Source organism: Triticum urartu, chromosome 7A (assembly GCF_056163025.1).
Source record: "Triticum urartu cultivar PI428250 chromosome 7A, HENAU_Tu73, whole genome shotgun sequence".
NCBI classification, from domain to species: Eukaryota; Viridiplantae; Streptophyta; class Magnoliopsida; order Poales; family Poaceae; genus Triticum; species Triticum urartu.
The window spans coordinates 27,383,215-27,400,071 of record NC_141879.1 but is presented as its reverse complement, the minus strand read 5'-3'; positions in this window follow the sequence as shown (position 1 = coordinate 27,400,071).

The window sequence follows — 16,857 nt, the reverse complement described above, 5'->3', positions numbered from 1 at the left end:
CCTGCGTGGCGGCATGCGGATCTTCGTGGAGACCCACCACTGCGCCACCTTAGCTGCCTGCCTGCCTACATGGCACCGCAGGCACCGCTGGCCAGGGCGCGTGTCGACACGAGAAGGAGCGGCGCCGGACGAGACAGGGCTCTCCCCCGTCCCCGACAAAGCAAGGACACCTAAGCAAGACGCATTAAATGCGCCTTGTCATGTAATGCGAAGGATAACCTCGCATCACTGTACCCTTTCCACCTCCTGTGTGCCACTGTAGCAACCCCTTTCCTAGAAAAGGAGGCCTGAGGCGACCAGGAGGAGGATTCGGCTTTTAGGAGCTCCTCACGCCCCATAGCTAGCTCAAGAACACAGATATACAATCCACCAAAGCAGGAGTAGGGTTTTACGCATCCTCGCGGCCCGAACCTGGATACACGAACCGTGTGCTATCTGTTTGATCCGCTCTTCTCACGACCCCGCGCCCCGCAACCGTAGTAGGGATTCTTGTGATCCCATAGGTGTCGTTCCAACCGACATCTTTGGCGCGCCAGGTAGGGGGTCGCAGTTGTGAGAATCGGCTTTAGCAGTTAGTTCGACGCTTCTTCATCGTCATGACGCCCAAGAAGAAGACGACGGTGGCGGTTGGCCCGTCGGAAGCCGGACGTCCCGTCCCGACGCGGGCAAGCAGCGGACCGGTCGCAGAAAGGACCCGGGCGCCATTCGCGAACACCAACACCATCCCAGCAGCCGGAGTTTGGGAGGCGGCGATGTTCGTGCGCCTGGTAACGGGCCGCACGCCGCCAAATCCAAAGACGGAGCCAGGCCCTCCGCGGGTGGCGCGGGGCCTTCCAAGATCGCTGCCACCCCGCCCGAAGGCGATGCGAGGGCTTCCAAGACTTCCACGCCGGCGCCGACGGCGCGCTCCTCTCAAGCGGTGTGCAACGAACGGCGTAATCACGCCGAAGACCCCGGGCATCGCCGCGGGAAGAGCCCCGAGCGCCACTCCCGGGATGTAGAAGACCTGCCTGCTCGCCGAGGCGCTGGTGAAGCTGGCATGCGACCGCGGGGTCGTGAGAGAGCTCCTTCTGGCATGGTCAGAAGTCGAAGCGCGTCGCGATTCGTGCAGGTTTCGCTGCCACCAACGCCAGCAGAAGCCCTGGCACGCGTGCAATTGCTCCTCGATTTCCTCCCACTACGGGGAAACTCGACGAATGGAGAGCCACTATCCGAAGCCTTGTTGCGGTGGCCAACGAAGACGAACCGACTCCGGTGGAGCCCCCGGGTCGACGCTCCGACGGAGTCCCACGCACCAGTGGTAGGAAAGCCGGCGGCGCCGCGACCACGGTGCACTTGCCTCCTCCTCGCCCGGTACCGCGAACGCCAGCCCGTCGTGACGTTACGGGCGACGAAATCTCCTTTGCGTCGTCCGACCCGTGGACCCACTGTGACCAGCGCCAAGTCCTTCGGGAACGAGAATATGAAGACGCTCAAACCACTATCGAGCGCCGGCGCGGAGCGCGCCACCAGTCAGACAGGCGAGCAGGGCCTGCTGTGAACCACCCGGCACCGAAGAGCCCTGGAGGCCTACCTTACGAGGTAGGCTGTCCGGCTTTTACCTGTGAGCTGTGGCAGTTCCAGTGGCCCACTCACCGCACATTCAATCCTGACATAGGCGAAAAGTACAGCGGCAAGACCCACCCGTCCGAGTTCCTCAGCATCTACACCATCGCGATGCAAGCTGCCAGAGCCCGCGACGATAAGGTGCTTGCGAATTACTTTCCGTTGGCTCTTAAACCCAACGCCATGTCATGGTTGATGCACTTGCCGGTAGACTCTATTTCCTCCTGGTCGGATTTGTGCCATGAGTTCGTGGGCGCCTTTACTGGAGGCCACCAAGCCCATGGCCAAGCGAGCGACCTGCACGTCATTCCCCAGAAGGGAGGCGAGAGTCTACGCAAGTATATACAGAGGTTCAGCCGGATATAGTACAATATCCCTGATGTTCACCCTGCCGCCATCATCAGCGCGTTCCATCAGAACATGCGTAACCGCAAGATGCGCGAAGAGCTGGCAATGAACAAGGTGAAAGATGTAGCAGAACTCTATGTTCTTGCTGACAGATGTGCCCGAGCTGAAGAGGGAAGGAAGTACCCCGGCGAAGATGCCGGCGTGGAAACCGACTCCTCGGATGAGGATACTGCCGCCCCGGCGAAGAAGGGTCGGCGCCACAACAGGAAGCGCAAAGGTAAAACCGTGCTTGCCGTCGAGGGATCTGATGACACCGGCTCCACCAAGAAAACCAAGGCAGATGACCCCGGCAAGGAAATTGCCGGATGTGTCGCCTGCCAGGCCATGGCGGCTGCCGAGAAGCCAGGAAACTCCGACAAGTGATACTGCAAGATCCATCGCACCAAAGGCCATGCTCTCCAAGACTGCCGGCAGTTTGAGCTCCTCGCTGAGAAGCAGAGGGCTGAATATGAGAGGCGGGACAAGGAGAAGGGCCAAGACGGTGCTGAGGGCTCTGGCAAGAAGCGTGACGGCCAGGCGGGCCGTCGCGGCATGGATAAACAGCAGGAGAGGCCCGCCCGGGGCCGTGACAGAAAGCCAGAAGACGACGATCACGAAGAGGACGACGAATCTGGCGACCAAGAGTTTCAGAAAGCTATAGAGGCCATGTGCGTCGACGGCGGCGCCTCGCTGCATACTTCTCACCACCGGCTTAAACAGTGGGTGCGAGAGATTACAGCAGCAGAGCCGTCGTTTGATGCCCAAAGGCCGCTGAAGTGGTCCAGCACACCTATCATTTTTGACACTGAGGATCACCCTGATCGCACTACTGCGGTCGGGTGCTTGCCATTGTTGGTTTCACCAACAATACGCAACCTCAAGGTGACAAAGATGCTAGTCGATGGCGGGGCCGGTCTGAACTTGGTCTCGCCTGCCGTGATCGAGAAACTTCAGATTCCTGATGGAGACCTCGAAGAGACGGGCACGTTTCAGGGGTCAACCCGAGAAGAAGCCAACCCAAGGGAAAGGTCACGCTGCCCGTGACTTTTGGAAGCGATCTGAACTACAGGACGGAGAGGATCGTGTTCGATGTTGCCAAGATCCCCTTGCCCTACAACGGGATCCTTGGCCGCCCAGCGCTGGCCAAGTTCATGGCGGCGTCACACTACGCCTACAACACCCATAAGATGCCAGGACCTATGACGATCATCACCATCCTCTCCGATAAGAAAGATGCGCTGATTTGTGCTGACCAACTATACCAGCAAGCAGTTGCAGCAGCTGCCGCCACTAGGGCACTTGCTCCTGCCGCTGGGACCCCGGGAGGGAAGAAGAATAAGAGGACCGGTGAGACCTCGGACACCCACTCCGGCAAGCGCACCTCTTCGGAGTGTAGCACTCCCGTCGAGGACGTGCCAGAGAGCTCCACCGGCGGAAACGAGAAGCCCAGGGCCATACCGCCAGGAACCAAGAAGGTTTCTGTCAGTGAGGACGGCACGGGAGGGGCTTTCACCATAAGCTCCACCCTTGACGACAAATAGGAAGACACGCTCGTCACCTTCCTGTGGGCGAATGTCGATGTGTTTGCATGGCAAGCTTCCAACATCCACGGCGTTCCCAGGGAGGTGATTGAGCACCACCTTGATGTCTGTCCTCATGCGCGGCCCGTCAAGCAGAAGGTCAGAAAGCAAGCTTTGGAACGACAAGAGTTCATCACAGAAGAGATCCGGAAACTGGAAGCAGCGGGTTTGGTAAGAGGAGTGCTCCATCCAACGTGGTTGGCCAATCCGGTCATAGTGCGCAAGGCAAATGGGAAGTGGAGGCTGTGTATTGATTACACAGATATCAATAAGGCTTGTCCTAAAGACCCCTTCCCGTTGCCGCGCATCGACCAGATTGTTGACTCCACAGCTGGGTGTGATCTGTTGTCATTCCTCGATGCCTACTCCGGCTACCACCAGATCTTCATGACAAGAGAAGACGAAGAGAAAACAGCATTCATCACCCCATGTGGTATGTATTGTTTCATGCGGATGCCTTTCGGGTTGAAGAGTGCTGGTTCGACGTTTGCAAGGGCGGTCCAGATTGGTTTTGATCCCCAGCTCCATAGAAATGTGGAAGCTTATATGGATGACATAGTGGTCAAAACCAAGGACAGGGCAACCCTCATACCAGATTTGCAAGAAACATTTGCAAACCTGCGCAAGATCAATCTCAAGATGAACCCTGAGAAGTGCGTCTTTGGCGTCCCATCCGGCAAGCTTCTCGGGTTCTTTGTGTCACAACGTTGGATAGAGGCCAATCCGGACAAGATCAAAGCTATAGAGCAGATTGAAGCACCCAAGCGAATCAAGGATGTGTGTCGGCTTGCTGGTTGCGTCGCCGCCATGGGCAGGTTCATTTTCAAGTCTGCCGAGCGCGCCCTTCCCTTTTTCAAGATCCTGAAAAAGGCGGGCCCGATGGAGTGGATGCCAGAAGCCGAAGCAGCATTGCAAGATTTGAAGAAGTACCTCTCCTCCGCGCTAATACTAGTTGCGCCTAGGCCACAGGAGCCGTTGCTGCTATACCTGGCGGTTACGAACCAGGTGGTCAGCGCCGCACTAGTGGCGCACAGAGAGGTTGACGACGAGGTAATGGCAGCGTCAGAGCCCGACACCACCAATGCAGAGACGACACAGCCAGTTGAAGTGCCACTGAAGAAGAAAATGATGCAGCACCCGGTCTACTTTGTTAGTTCCCTCCTTCAGGGGGCTAGATCAAGGTACTCCGGTGTGCAGAAACTGCTCTTTGGCATTCTTATCGCCTCGAGGAAGCTGTGTCACTACTTCCAGGCACACAAGATCACTGTCGTCACTCGCCTCCCTCTGCAACGGATATTGCACAATCCAGATGCAACCGGAAGAATTGTGGAATGGGCACTGGAACTGTCCAGCTTTGGCCTCAAGTTTGAAAGTACTTCGACGATTCAGAGCCGAGTCCTGGCAGAGTTCATTGCAGAATGGACCGCAATGCCTGACGAAGAAGCCCAAGAGACTGCTCTCCCTGGCAAGGAGGAAAGGTGCAATTGGATCATGTACTTTGATGGAGCTTTCTCCTTACAAGGCGCCAGGGCTGGCGTACTGCTTGTCGCGCCCACCGGAGAGCACCTCAAGTACGTGATCCAGATGCACTTCCACAGGGAGGTGTCAACAAACAATACGGCAGAGTACAAAGGGATGCTTGCCGGTCTTAGGATCGCGGCGGACCTCGGAATCAAGAAACACATCGTCAGGGGCAACTCGCCGCTTGTCGTCAAGCAAGTCAACAAGGATTACCAGAGCCCGTTGATGAAGGCCTACGTCGATGAAAGCAGAACAAGAGGAGGAAATCAGGGCCCGGTAAGTACTTTCCCGCCGAGCTCCCCGGAGCCACCGGCAAGGATGTTGCCGGGGACACTGAGCCCGCCATGGGATGGCTAGCTCCGGCGGAGTGACAAGCTCTTGCCGTCGAGACAGCCGCTCCTATAGCGGAGGAAATGCCTTTAGTCCTCGCCGTCGAGCCCCAGGCTCTAGTGTGGGCACAGCATACCGTCCGATTCCTCCAAACAGGGGAACTTCCTGAGGAGCAGGAAGAAGCGGAAAAAGTAGCCCGTGGCTCTACCATGTACCAGTTCGTCGATGACGTCCTGTACAGAAAGAGGCCGAACGGTGTGAAATTGAAGTCTATCCCTTGTGAGGAAGGACTGGAGCTGTTGGCGGAGATACACGGAGGCATATGTGGATCCCACATCGGGTTAAGGGCCCTTGCCAGCAAGGCATTTCGGCAAGGCTTCTTCTGGCCCACCGCCCTCCAGGATGCGACGACACTAGTCACCAGGTCTAAAGCGTGTCAGTTCCATTCAAAGAAGCTTCATCAGCCAGCTCAAGCCCTTTAAACCATTCCTCTCTCCTGGACCTTCTCGGTCTGGGGGCTCGACATACTGGGCCCTTTCCCCAGCGCTGTCGGGGCTTTGAGTACTTGTACATTGCAATCGACAAGTTCACAAAGTGGCCGGAGGTGGAGGCAGTGAGGAAGGTCACAGCTCAATCAGCCGTCAAGTTCTTCAAGGGACTAGTGTGCCATTTGGGTGTACCCAGCAGGGTCATCACCGACAAATGGCACACATTCACAAGCCGCACCTTCATGTAATATATCCAAGACCTCAGCAGCAAAGTCTGTTTCGCTTCCGTTGCTCACCCACGAAGCAATGGTCAAGCTGAGAGGGCAAACGCTGAAGTACTGCGAGGCTTAAGGACCAAGACCTTTAACAGGCTGCACAAGAGTGGAAGGCGCTGGATTGATAAATTGCCGACGGTTCTTTGGTCGATCAGGACGACGTTAAATCGAGCCACCGGCCAGACACCCTTTGCCCTAGTATACGGGGCAGAAGCAGTTCTCCCCACTGAACTCATATACGGGTCACCTTGAGTGCTCGCTTATGATGAGCTTGAGCAAGAGCAACTGCGGCAAGATGACGCAATGCTCCTTGAGGAAGATCGTCTTCGGGCGGCTATGAGAGCAGCACGCTACCAGCAAGCCTTGTGCCGCTACCATAGCCGCAAGGTTCGTGCCCGAAGCCTTGAGGAAGGCGACCTTGTCCTTCGGCGCGTTCAATTGGCCAAGAATTCCAACAAGTTGACGCCAAAGTGGGAAGGCCCTTATCGTGTAATACGAGTCACCAAGCCCGGCGCAGTCCGCCTGGAGTCCGAAGATGCCGTTCCGGTGAGTAATTCCTAGAACATTGAGCATCTCCGCAAGTTTTACCCGTGAGGCGCGGCTTGCCGGGCCCCTCGGCAAGCCACCTTTTGTACAAGCATTGCCGATGATGCATGTAACCCTTTGTACAAAGCCAGGCGCAGAACCTGAGCATAAATAAATGAAGCGCTGGTGCCCTAAGTTATAGCATGCATGCTAGGTCGAGTCTCGTCCTTGGTTAGGGTTGATAGTGCTTAGCAGCGACTAACCCCTAGCTTAGAGGTCGAGTGTGCGTCTCTTTGCCGTTCTTTCGTCTTCTTTGGTTTGCAGGACTCACAGATATCCTTGCCGGATCACTTGAGGACAAAAAAGAGAAGAGGGACAGACCAGCATCTAGACCCCGGCAAGCCAGTATTGCCGGGGGCTGCAAGAGCAAAGAACCACCCACGGCAAACCAGAGTCGCCGGGGGCTACAGCTTCAGATAAGTTCTTCATCCCTTATCATGCATTCCCTTATGGACTGAGGTATGTGAAACCTCGTTTTTCCCTAAAGCTACCGTGCTCCCCTAACTCTAGGCCCTAGGGCTCGTTCCTGGGGCCAGGATTGGTCGTAGTCCCGGCAGCGAAAGGATGAAACAAGGAGCCTGAACCCGCCTCATCCCTGCCTCCGCCAAAGGCGTGAGAAAGGTCGAGCGAAGTGGGGAGACGGCAAGGCCTGTTGCCGGGCAAGGAAATGTTTATCTTAAAGATATCAAGGGTTTACTCCTTGTCATGGGTTCTACCCACAAATAAATGACCCGGCAAGCATCCCTTTTTCATTAAAAACATTCCACTCAGTTACAGCCCATAGGGAATGAAAAACATGAATGATGGGATTACAAGTTTTAAATTCAGCTAAGGCCCGAAGGCTTATAAACTAAAAAGAGATAAGGTGCCCGTAACCTCTTTCTTGTCCCTCCCCTCAGGAGGCAGGTCAAGGAGGCAAAAAGGGCAAAAGGGGCGCCTAGGCGAGCTACGGGTGGCAGAAGACACCAAGAGAACATCTCGGTGGCCGTCCGAAGGCTAGATGGTGATGGCAGAGCTCGAAGACGAGGCGGCAGGACGTCAGCACGCGTCAAAGGCGTCGATGCCCGTGTACTACGATTTGACGGCCTTGCCGCCCGCCCTCTTCCTCTTCCGCAGCCTCCCAACACAAGCCGCCCAAGGAGACGACCCCGAGAAGTTCAGGGAGCTGGCGACACGGATGATGGGGTCGCCGGTGCCGCACGGAGCGGCGCTCGACACCTAGTCGGACCCGTCATCCTGCCGCCTACTACCCTCGTCGGCGCTGCCGCTGTCCTCCTCGTCACTCTCGCCCGAGGAGGAGTCTTCGCTATTAGAAGATCTCTCCACGCAACACCTTGCACGGGTCCCGAAGAGCCCGAAGACCTTGACGGAGAGGAGGCCGCCCTCCATCAGCTTGAAATGGTGAGTGAGCCCCTCCGTCAAGCGGTGGATATGAGCGAACGTCTTCCATCCCCGACGAAGATACATCACGTGAGGGGCTGGGAAGTCGACGCGAACCCGCGTACCGCTGATCCCACAACCCCTCATGTGCAGCCGCAATGACTCCGGCGGATCCAGCTCCATCTCCCTCACGAATGGAGTCGAGAGACGAAGGCGACGGCGAGGCAGCCGGCGCAGCCTGACGAAGAACTCGCAAGGGTCATCCCCAACGTGGCCCTCCATGGGGGGAGGAACGGTTGGCGGAGGCGAGGCCGGCGCACCCCCCCCCCCCCCCCCCCGTCCTCCTCTTCCTCGAGCGCCTCGGCCTTGCCCATGGCCTCACCCCCTCCCACTTCCCCTCGCGGCTGGCTCCGCCATCGCAGGTGCAGGGGAAGGAGGGACGCATTGTCGAGCAGCGACCCTCGCCGCCACCGTTGAAGGACCAGGATTCCCTCTCTCCATGGCGGATGGAAGGGGGGAGCAGAAGCTGAAGGAAGGAGGAGATGAAAGAATGCGGGACGCCATCCCCCCCTCCCGCTCTTTATAAAGGAACGGGGTGGCGGCTCGGCCGCCCTGCTCAGCCAATCAAGACGCGGAAGGTGCAGGGAACTGGGACCGACCCGCTGCCCCAGCCCGCAGCGGCCCGGTTTGCCGCCTCCACCGTTCGCCACCCCAAGCGCATGAGAGCCACGTGGCAGGCGTGCAGGACCGAGGCGACGGGTGAGGCGACCTCTCCCCACCCCGTGATCGTGGGGAGTGGACGCCTTGAAGACCACACCTCGGCCCCGTTCAGTAAATGGGCCGCGCCTCCACGCCTCCCTCCGTTTATGGGGAAGGCGTGAACCACCCCCTTTACTACGACGTGACGCATGCGTGCAGAGCTCAGCCCCACGCATGCCGCCCACGCCACACAAGCCTCCCCATGCCGCGCCACGCGTGGGAAGCGTGGGAAGCATAGCGCAAGAAGAGACTTACCGCGGGAAAAACCGCCCCGCCTGCCTGCGCACCGTTTTTGGGCCTAGCCCAACGACGCGATTGCGCTTACGTGTGGCCCACGCCCGGGGGCTCCTGTCGGTGTACAAAAAGAGGGGTACACTTTTTGTACCCCTATAACTGTGCACGGGCAGTCTGAGCCACGGGCACCACGACACTGAGCAAGGCAAGGGAGGTGAGCCAAGGTAAGACCGAAGCTCGAGAGAAGAAGAACAACGCCAAGACCAAGACCACAAAGAGCAAAGGAGACGAAGCGGACTCCCCCGGCAAGATCCTTGCCGGGAGGCGGTTTTAGCAAACCCGACAAGACCCTTGCCATGGCAGCTCGCCCCACACCTACGGAGCGAGTCACCCTTGAGTCCACTGCCCCCATGGGGCAAGGATTCGGGAGACATCCCCGTGGTGGCATGCAGATCTTTGTGAAGACATTCAAGATCAGATACACAGTTTAGAAAATGATGATCCTTGGCGGGATCCCAGCCAAGGAGGACCGCAAGGCCCCCGCCAAGAGCCTTGCCGGGGATGACAGCAGGCGCCACGGCAAGACCCTTGCCGGGGCCCCGGCAAGGCCCTTGCCAAGAGCACCCGTAGGGCCACCATCAGGCCCACGCCAATCAAACCTACGCCGCCGTTCGCATGCAGCTGCCGACCGAACCAGCTGGGCAGGCACCTACGTGGCGGCATGCGGATCTTCGTGGACACCCACCACTAGGCCACCTCAGCTGCCTGCCTGCCTACATGGCACCGCGGGCACCGCTGGCCAGGGCGCGTGTCGACACGAGAGGGAGCGGCGACGGACGAGACAGGGCTCTCCCCCGTCCCCGATAAAGCAAGGACACCTAAGCAAGACGCATTAAATGTGCCTTGTCATGTAATGCGAGGGATAACCTCGCATCACTGTACCCTTTCCATCTCCTATGTGCCACTGTGGCAACCCCTTTCCTATAAAAGGAGGCCCGAGGCGACCAGGAGGAGGATTTGGCTTTTTGGAGCTCCTCATGCCCCATAGCTAGCTCAAGAACACATATATACAATCCACCAAAGCAGGAGTAGGGTTTTACGCATCCTTGTGGCCCGAACCTAGATAAACGAACCGTGTGCTATCTGTTTGATCCGCTCTTCTCACGACCCCGTGCCCCGCAACCATAGTAGGGATTCTTGTGATCCCATAGGTGTCGTTCCCACCGACATCAGATGACCACAGATGATGTTCTTGGCAGTAGAATCCAGTTGAACGAACTTCCTGACATCAGCAGGGGTGACACGTTCACCAGTCTTGGGAACGCCATTCTTGACGACATACCAGAGGTCGACATCAATGGTTTCAAGATGCGGGCGCATCTTATTCTTCCAGTAGGGATATTCAGTTCCATCGAAGACGGGGCAAGCAGCGGAGACTTTGATTATCCCTGCAGTCGACATAGCTAAAACTCCAGGTGGTTAAACCGAATCACACAGAACAAGGGAGTACCTTGCTCTGATACCAATTGAAAGTGCTAGTTATCGACTAGAGGGGGGTGAATAGGCGATTTTTAAGAAATTCTTCAAAACATGGAAGTTTCAAAGACAAACAATAGAAATGGACCTATTGAAATGCAGCGGAAGGTAGACTACACTAAGCAATCCATAGTCAAGTATGTAATGAAGTGAAATCACGAGGACTAATAGCAGCTAGGTAGTAAAGATCAGGATGGAAGATAGTATGAAGCCAAACAACAATAGTAGTCAAGCAATGAAGTCAAATAGGTACGGCAATCAGGCAATGACTTCACGAAGACAAACTGTAAGTAATGAGAGGGAGAGGATAGAACCAGTCACTTGATGAGGACACAGGATTTGTTGGACCAGTTCCAGTTGCTGTGACAACTGTACATCTGGTTGGGGAGGCTGAGATTCAACTCAGAAGACCGTGTCTTCACTTTATTCCCCTTGAGCTAAGGACACCCAGTCCTCGCCCAATTACTCTGGTAAGTCTTCAAGGTAGACTTCCAAACCTTCACACACTTCGTTCACCGGCGATCCACAATGACTCTTGGATGCTCAGAACGTGACACCTAAGGCTGGAGGATTCACAGTCCTCAAGTGTAACAAGTCTTCAGGTCACTCAGACAGAAAGACTTCAGTGATGCCTAACACTCTTTGGCTCTGGGTGTTTGGGCTTTGTCCTCGCAAGGATTTCTCTCTCTCAAAAGCTTCGAGGTGGGTTTCTCTCAATACGACAAAAGACGTGCACTAACACTGAGCAGCCACCAATTTATGGTGTAGGGGGTGGGCTATTTATAGCCACTAGGCAACCCGACCTGATATGTCCGAAATGACCCTGGGTCACTAAGGAACTGACACGTGTTCCAACGGTCAGATTTCAAGCACACGCGGCAACTTTACTTGGGCTACAAGTAAAGCTGACTCATCAAGCTCTGGATAAGATTTGCTCTCATTGTCTTCGCTCGAAGACATAGGATTTGGGTTGAGCATCACTTCAGTCACTCTGACTTTGTTCACTTGGATCCCACTTAACAGTACGGTCGTTCCTACGACTCAACATAGAAGAAAAGGAAACAACGAAACAACTAAGTCTTCGCGCTCCATAGTCTTCACACAATGTCTTCTCATGTCATAGTCTTCAACGTGAATATCTTCATATACCACCACTGCCTTCAATGTCATCATACATTTTTAGGGGTCGTCTCGTGTAGGTAAACCGAATCAATGAGGGACTACTACCTGTGTTATCCTGCAATTCTCACAAACACATTAGTCCCTCAACCAGGTTTGTCGTCAATACTCCAAAACCAAGTAGGGGTGGCACTAGATGCACTTACAATTGTGATGATGATAATTGCTATATTATTGGTGCTATCCATACTATTAATGATGAGAATTATTATGCTTATGATATGAAAAGGCCCAAGCTTGGGGAAGCTATGTTTGATGAGGATGACATATTTGAGAATATATTTGCTGAAATTAATGTTTGTCCCAAGCTTGGGGATGCTATGTTTAATGAAGATGATGTTATTAGCCTCCCAAGTTTTGATATGCAAATTTATAATGATGATAGCATGCCTCCTACTTACGATGATTATATTGATGAAAGTGGGTTTGGAAGAGTGTCAACTTTAGGAAGTAATGATCCCGCTATTTTGGAGATTGTTGAATCTTATAATATTTATGAAAGTGGATTTGGAGAGGTCATGACTTTATTTAGTGATGAGTCCACTATCTTGGAAGAGGTTTCAATCTATTATGATGAGAACAAAGTTGCTACTTATGATGATTATTGTGATGAAACTTATGCTATAAAAAGTAGTGATGATTGTATTTATAAAACTTGTCATGATTATGATTACCCTTTTTCTGAACATTACTATTTAATGTGGAAACAATTTATAGTATTCAAGTCTCTTATGATACTCCCACTATTCTGAATGAGAAGAATTTTGCTTATGTGGAGAGTAGTAAAATTTCTATGCAAGTAGATCATGAAAAGAATGCTTTAGGTGCTGGTTATATTGTTGAATTCATTCATGATTCTACTAAAAGTGATTATGAGGGAGGAATGTATGCTTGTACGAATTGCAATAGTATCAAGTTTCCTCTCTATGTGCTTAAAATCTCGAAGTTATGCTTGTTTTACCTTCCTATGCAAGTTGATTCTTGTTCCCATAAGTTGTTTGCTCACAAAATACCTATGCATAGGAAGTGGGTTAGACTTAAATGTGCTAGTTATATTCTTCGTGATGCTCTCTTTATGTTTCAATTCTTATCTTTTATGTGAGCATCATTGAAATCGTCATGCTTAGCTAGGGGCGTTAAACGTTAGCGCTTGTTGGGAGGCAACCCAATTTTATTTTAGTTTCTTGCTTTTTGGTTCTGTTTAGGAATAAATAACCCATCTAGCTTCTGTTTATATGTGGTTTTGTGTTTTAATTAGTGTTTGTGCCAAGTAGAACCTTTGGGAAGACTTGGGTGAAGTCTTTATGATCATGCTGTAAAAAAACAGAAACTTTAGCGCTCACGAGATTAGCTAAAACTTTTTACTGGAGAGTGATATTTATTTGATTCTTTTTGCAGATGATTACTAGACAAATTATTCAGGTCCACCAATTTATTTTATAATTTTTGGAGTTCCATAAGTATACGTTTGATACAGATTACTACAGACTGTTCTATTTTTGACAGATTCTGTTTTTCGTGTGTTGTTTGCATATTTTGATGAATCTATGGCTGGTAAAATAGTTTATAAACCAGAGAGAAGTTGTAATACAGTAGATTTAACACCAATACAAATAAATAATGAGTTCATTACAGTACCTTGAAGTGGTGTTTTGTTTTCTTTTGCTAACGGAGCTTACGAGTTTTCTGTTGAGTTTTGTGTTGTGAAGTTTTCAAGTTTTGGGTAAAGATTTGATGGACTATGGAATAAGGAGTGGCAAGAGCCTAAGCTTGGGGATGACCAAGGCACCCCAAGGTAATATTCAAGGATAACCAAGAGCCTAAGCTTGGGGATGCCCAGGATGGCATCCCCCCTTTCGTCTTCGTTCATCGGTAACTTTACTTGGAGCTATATTTTTATTCACCATATGATATGTGTTTTGCTTGGAGCGTCATGTCATTTTATTTTATTTTTTCTTGCTGTTTGAATAAAATACCAAGATCTGAAATTCTTAAATGGGAGAGAGCCTTCACATAGCTACTTAATTATTTAACTACTCATTGATCTTCACTTATATCTTTTTGGAGTAGTTTGTCATTTACTCGTGTGCTTCACTTATATCCTATGAGTAAATGGTTGAATGAATTGAATATCATAAATCTGAAATTATATATGTTTCATATGCTTATCCCATGGGGAGTAATGACTTCACATATAATAAGTAGAAGTGTTAAATTCATTGAAGGTTAGCAAACATTGTATTGGTCACTTGAACAATTCATGAAAGAATATTGAAAGAAGAGAGATTTCACATATAATGTACTATCTTGGAGATCTTTTATGATTGTGAGCACTCATTAAAATATGACATGCTAAAAGGTTGATGTTGTACAAGGAAGACAACATAATAGGTTATGTTTTCTTATATCTGAAATAAAGTATATTGTCATGGATCGCCCAACACGTTGAGCTTGCCTTTCCACCTCATGCTAGCCAAATTCTTCGCATCAAGTAGATATACTACTTGTGCTTCCAAACATCCCTTAAACCAGTATTGCCATGAGAGTCCACCATACCTACCTATGGATTGAGTAAGATCCTTCAAGTAAGTTGTTATCGGTGCATGCAATAAAAATTGCTCTCTAAATATGTATGATCTTTTAGTGTGGAGAAAATAAGCTTGCTACGATCTTGTGATATGGAAGAAATAAAAGCGACGGACTGCATAATAAAGGTCCCTATCACAAGTGGCAATATAAAGTGACGTTCCCTCACATTAAGATTTTGTGCATCCAACTATAAAAGCGCATGGCAACCTCTGCTTCCCTCTGCGAAGGACCTATCTTTTACTTTTATGCAAGAGTCATGGTGATCTTCACCTTTCCTTTTTTCATTTTATCCTTTGGCAAGCACCTCGTGTTGGAAAGATTCTGATATATATATATATACAATTGGATGTAAGGCATCATGAACTATTATTGTTGACATTACCCTTGAGGTAAAAGGTTGGGAGGCGAATCTATAAGCCCCTATCTTTCTCTGTGTCTGATTAAAACTTTGAACCCATAAATATCGCGTGAGTATTAGCAATTGTGAAAGACTAAATAATAGTTGAGTATGTGGAGTTTGCTAAATCAAAGCTCTGACATAGACTCTTCCTGAAAATAAGATGAATTGTAATTGTTTGATGACTAATAACACGGTTTGTTAGTTTTCAAGAAAGTTTATGATCCATACTTTAACATGTGAATAGTTTGTTACTTGATCATGCAAAGTTCTATGAGTTGAGCTACTGTTATGACATATAATGATGCTAGAAAAGGTGATTGAAATTATCATTGATCAAGCTTATGCACCTGCTAGCAATCACACTTCCTAAATTCTTTCTTTTATCATTTACCTACTCGAGGACGAGCAGGAATTAAGCTTGGGGATGCTGATACGTCTCCAACGTATCTATAATTTATGAAGTATTCATGCTATTATACTATCCTTCTAGGATATTTTATATGCATTTATATGATATTTTATATGATTTTTGGGACTAACCTATTAACCTAGAGCCCAGTGCCAGTTTCTGTTTTCTCCTTGTTTTAGAGTATCGCAGAAAAGGAAAACTAAACGGAGTCCAATTGACGTGCCACTTGACGGACATCATTTTTGGACCAGAAGAAGCCCACGGAGTACCAGAAGCAGGCCAGAAGACTCTCGGGCTGCCCACGAGGGTGGGGGGCGCGCCCCCCTGCCTCATGGAAAGTCCGGAGACCCCCCTGACATGAAGTCAACGCAAAACTCTTCTATATATACCCAAACTTCCAGAAAGAAACCTAGATCGGAAGTTCCGCCGCCGCAAGCCTCTGTAGCCACGAGAAGTCAATCTAGGCCCTCTCCGGCACCTTGCCGGAGGGGGCCATCATCACCGGTGGCCATGGAGGAGTATCCCGGAGGGGCAATCATCACCATGAAGGCCAAGGACCAGAGGGTGGAGGCCATGGAGGAGGAAGCACAAGGGGGAGAACCTCTCCTCCTCTCTTCTGGTGGCGCCGGAGTGCCATCGGGAGGGGAATCATCGCTACGGTGATCGTCTTCATCAACATCACCATCATCATCACCATCCTCATCTCTTTTACGCGGTCCACTCTCCCGCACCCCGCTGTAATCCCTACTTGAACATGGTGCTTTATGCCACATATTATGATCCAATGATGTGTTGCCATCCTATGATATTTTGAGTAGATATCTTTTGTCTTTGGGTTGATTGATAATCTAGATTGGTATGAGTTGTATGTTTTACTTTGGTGCTGTCCTATGGTGCCCTCCGTGTCGCGCAAGCGTGAGGGATTCCCGCTGTAGGGTGTTACAATACGTTCATGATTCCCTTATAGTGGGTTGGTGAGTGACTGAAACACAAACCCGAGAAAGAGGGATTGTTGCGTATGGGAATAAATAGGACTTAATGCTTTAGTGCTATGGTTGGGTTTTACCTTAATGATCTTTAGTAGTTGCGGATGCTTGCTAGAGTTCCAATCATAAGTTCATATGATCCAAGTAGAGAAAGTATGTTAGCTTATGCCTCTCCCTCATATGAAACTGCAATAGTGATCACCGGTCTTGTTAACATTTGCCTAGGACAATTCCGCACATCGATCCACCATTATTCCACACTCGCTATTTATAATACTTAGTAATATATTCTAACTTTATGATAACAGCACCTACTTTTATGTTTTAGCTCTCTGATACCATACAAAGTTATCCTCTTCATACCCACCACATAGTTTTATTTCTCGTTGCTAGTTGGAAGTAAACGTTCGGTGCACGTAGAGTCGTATCAGTGGCAGATAGGGCTTGAGAGAATATTGATCTTACCTTTAGCTCCTTGTGGGTTCGACACTCCATACTTATCACTTCCACCTTTGGAAAGTGCTATGATGATTCCCTGCACTTGGGGATTATCAAGTTCTTTTCTGGCGCCGTTGCCGGGGAGCAATAGCGTGGGGTTGATATTCTCGTGTGTG